We start from the raw sequence: 4,598 nt of genomic DNA, 5'->3' as shown, positions 1-4,598 counted from the left end.
TTTCCATTGCTGTGCAAAGCCTTTTTAGTTTGATGTAGTCCCATTTGTTTGTTTTCTTTTGTTGACCTTGCCCAAGGAGATATATCAGAAAAAATACTGTTAAGAGAAATGTCTGAGATTTTACTGCCTATGTTTTCTTCTAGGAGTTTTACGATATTGAGTCTTACATTTAAGTCTTTAATTCATTTTGAGTTTATTCTTTTATATGATGTAAGGAGGTGGTCTAGTTTCATTTTTTCAAGTATTTGTCCAATTTTCCCAGCACCACTTATTGAATAGATTGTCTTTATCCCATTGTATGTTCTTGCCTCCTCTGTGATGTGTGAACAGACCATATAGACGTGGTTTCTTTCTGGGCTCTTTATTCTGTTCCATTGATCTATGTGTCTGTTTTTTTGTTGTTGTTGTTTTTTAAAGTTACCTTTATTGTTGAAAGTATTACAAATGTCCCATTTCCGCCCCCCATTGATTCCCTCCACTCTGTACCCCTCCCCCTAGACCTCCACCCCACTATTGCCTTTGTCCTTGGGTTATACATATAAGCATATAAATTCTTATGTTAATCTCTCCTCCCCCCATCCCCCACCTTCTCTTGAGATTTGTCAGTCAGTTCCATGCTTCTATGTCTCTGAATCTATTTGGTTCATCGGTTCATTTTGTTCATTAGATTCCACATATGAGTGAGGTCATGTGATACTTGGCTTTCTCTGACTGGCTTATTTTGCTGAGCACAATACTCTCCAGTCCCACTAGGCTGCCTTATATGCTCCCCCCCTTTTTTATAGCTGTGTAGTATTCCATGGTGTAAATGTCCAAGAAGATGCTTGATATGATTTCAATCTTCTTGAACTTGTAGAGACTTGTTTCATGTCCTAACATGTGGTCTAGCTTTGAGAATGTCCCATGTGCATTGAGGAGAATGCCTATTCTGCAGCTTTGGGGTGAAATGTCCTGTTAAGTGTCAATTAAATCCATCTGATCGAGTGTGTCATTTAGAGTCTCTGTGTGTCTGTTTTTATGCCTGTACCATGTAGTTTTGGTTACTATGGCCTTGTAGTATAGTCTGATATCAGGTAGCATGATTCCCCCAACTTTGTTCTTCTTTCTCAATATTGCTGAGGCTATTCAGGGTTTCTTGTGGTTCCATATAAATTTTTAGATTATTTGTGCTAAGTCTATGAGATTAGTTACTTCGAGGAGAGCAATTTGGTGGAGGGTTGTGCACAAAAGCCTAATTGGAATGGTTTTAAGAGAGAATGGAAGGAGAGGTATTGAGGCAGCAAGTATAGACATTGAAAAGAAAAAGTTTTATATTAAAGGTGAAAAACAGTATGTAATGTCTTAAGTAATAGGTGACATTTACTGAGCACTTACCGTGTAACAAACACTATCTTAGGCATTTCTATTAACTTGTTTAATGAGGAATAAGAAATATAGACAGTCTTGCTCTGCGTGACAGTGCAAGACCGTGCCAGCTAAAGACACGCAAAGCAGACTTAGAAATCAGTGGGAAAGACTCGGAGTGTTCTGTGACCTTTTACATTTTTGTCTAAACATTCTACATTTTGACTAGCTCCTAATCTTGGCTATTAATGAATTGGAAAGTGAAAAAAATAGTAAAACTAATATTCATTTACAGTACAGTATAATTTAAAACTTCAGAAACTTATAAATGAGAATATTTTATTTCATTATAAAAACTCACAAAGAGCCCCAGCCAGTTTTGCTCAGTGGTGAGAGCACTGGCCTGAGGACTGAAGGGTCCCAGGTTCGATCCCACATACCTCAGTTGCAGGCTTGATCCCCGGCCTGGGTCGAGGGGCATGTGGGAGGCAACTAATCGATGTGTCGCTCTCATATCGATGATTCCCTCTCCCTCTCCCTCTCCCTCTCCCTCTCCCTCTCCCTCTCCCTCTCCCTCTCCCTCTCCCTCTCCCTCTCCCTCTCCCTCTCCCTCTCCCTCTCCCTCTCCCTCTCTCTCCCCCCCCTTCCGTTCTCTCTGAAAAGCAATGAAAAAAAAAAATCCTTGGGTGAAGATTAAAAATAATAATAATAATTAAAAAACTGATAAACATTAGTTTGCACAGAGCTTGCCTTCTCATCGCACCAATTATGACACGGAGCAGGCACCTTTCCTGCGTTTGCCACGCTCCCCAGTTTGGATCCGTGTCCAGCCTCTTACGTCTCCTCCTTCCGTGCTGGGCAGTGTCTCCGGAGGCCACTTGATGGGGGGTTTTTGCTGGTGTCGCTCCCTCTGGCGCATCTCATCCTTTCCTTCTCAGCCACTGTGTCAGTGAGGGTGATAACCGGCTGCAAGGCTGCCCCTCTGTGGCTCTGGCCTGAGGGGCCCCGCCCAGCCTGCCACTGCCAGCACGCCAGAGTTTTTAAAGAAGGGCTGGGACCAGGAGGGGGGGGGGAGACAGGCGCGCAGGGCCGGGTAGCCTAAAGGTGGAGGAATGCTTTTCCAGGGCGGCGCCCCCAGGGCGGGCGGTGAGGTGCTGCACCTGCTGTCACCCAGCAAACATGAATTCACCACCTTTCATTTCGTCATCCTGGCTGGGGACTGGAACTGGTGGAGAAACAGAAAACAAAGTCTCCTGCCAATTCAGAAAACTTGTCCACAGACGTAGAAGACAGTTTTATTACTGAATAAGCACTTAACCTACATGTCATGTGTGTCTCGGGCACCGGCCAGAGCGTAAAGGCAGAAAGGAGCCTCACCCTTCCATACAGTCAGGTAGATGCGGCCTGTCAATCCATGTTGTCAGGGTAAAAGGTAACTATCCCTCACCTAAGAGGACCTGGTGGCGCCATTTGTTGCCCACCCTAGATTCACCTGGTGATCGGGTGGCCACCGGTGTTTGCCGGCTGCAACGATCTAGAAGAATACAATTTTCAGGTGCCCGCGACAGGCTGATTGGAGCCAGACGCCCAGGCTGAGCTGTGCCAGGGCCCGGAGCGAGGGTGCTACCTTCCTGGGGTTTACATTTGAGAGATGCTTCTGGGTCTTTAGAGAGACATTCCTGGGTTATAAATCTGTCCACATACTTGTTTAGCTGTTAAAAATATTTACATACATTTTAAAAAGACTGGAAGAATTCACAGGTTTTCTAAAGGAAATGCTTTAAGAAAAGGTATATGGGGGCGTCTCTCTCCCGTTTTATACCAGAGAAAATTCAACTTTTTATAAAAAGATTTGTATTTACCCTTACAGTATTTATGATCAGATTTATGATCACGCCCTTTCCGAATGTAGTGCAAAGCTCATTTCTGTTCATTTGATCTCACTGGAGACAAGAGAAACCTTGTTATCAACCTTCAAAAAGCACTTTGATTTTGAAGATTAAACTTTCTCCTTAAGGCCACTGATTAATTACTCCAGTCATTGTTATCTGAGCCCTTTTTTCTCTTGGTCTGTACACTAAACCAACAAATGAGGATGCTTTCGGGCGTGTTTTGCCAACCATACCCTGGAGAAGGTCCTTTACCTTCAATTCTCTTGGATTCTGACTGGCGATTAATTAAATGATGTTGGTGTTGTGCCCTGCTGCCCTGGGTGCCGGGGATAAATCGTGAACGTGGTGGGCATGGTGTCTTCCCTCCTGGAGCTCACCTCAGGCAGGGACCGGGCATTTAACACACTGTGACCAATGCCCAGGGTACTGCTGATGGCAGTGACTTCAGTGCCCCACCCTCGCCTGGGGCTGCATGAGGTCAGATGCTGGAGGACCTGGAAACCATAGCAAGGATTTGGGATTCAAGTTTCAGTGTCTGGGCCTATCCCTGGAGCTTTTGATTCTTTGGTTTTGGTGCAACTCAAGAGCCAATATTTTAACAAGCTCCTCTGTAGGACCTGGTCCAGTTAATCTCAACACATCTCTTCAAGGCACTGTGGGTTTTATAGCCTTTGAAGGTTTAAAGGTAGAGATTGATGTCATAGGATTTGAATGGATTGGTGGGGGGAGGGAACAAGAATTGTCATAGGGTAGCTGGGCGGCTATTGCAGTAGTTAAGGAAGGAATCATTGGTAGGTTGGGCACATAGAGTAGTGGACAGTTTTGAGATATTTAGGACACAGAATAGGATTTTGTGATCATTTAAACATGAAAGGAGATGCAGAAGGAGAGCGAGGAATCAAGCTTGACTCCCAGGTTTCACATTTTAGTAACAAGCATATTGGGGTTGAGGGCTAGCTATGAGGAGTTAAATTTTTGGACCCAGAGCCATCCCTGTGGGATGGTTAGGAGGCAGTTAAATACAGCAGTTTGAAGCTCAGGAGCTCTGGGCTGGTCTGTATTAGAGGGAATTTGAGAGTGGTCAGCCGATAGATGGCAATTGAAAGGGAATGGGTGAGATCACCCAGAGGAAGGTCATAGAAGAGGAAGGAAGGTCTGAAACAAAACACGGGCAATGTCAGGCTGTGTTTTGGTAGGAAGAGGAGCCAGCAGTAAATATTGAAACGGGATGGCTAGAGAGATGGCAGGAGAACTGGGAGAGTGTGGCATACCCATGGGCTTACCTATGAACAGTGGCTCCTGGTGATTTTCCGTATTTGTAATTTAGCAAAAGCAAGTTAAAAACATTTCAATCTAATGATC

This window comes from Miniopterus natalensis, chromosome 11 (assembly GCF_054644295.1).
Source record: "Miniopterus natalensis isolate mMinNat1 chromosome 11, mMinNat1.hap1, whole genome shotgun sequence".
Lineage (NCBI taxonomy): Eukaryota > Metazoa > Chordata > Mammalia > Chiroptera > Miniopteridae > Miniopterus > Miniopterus natalensis.
This window is presented reverse-complemented; position numbering follows the sequence as displayed.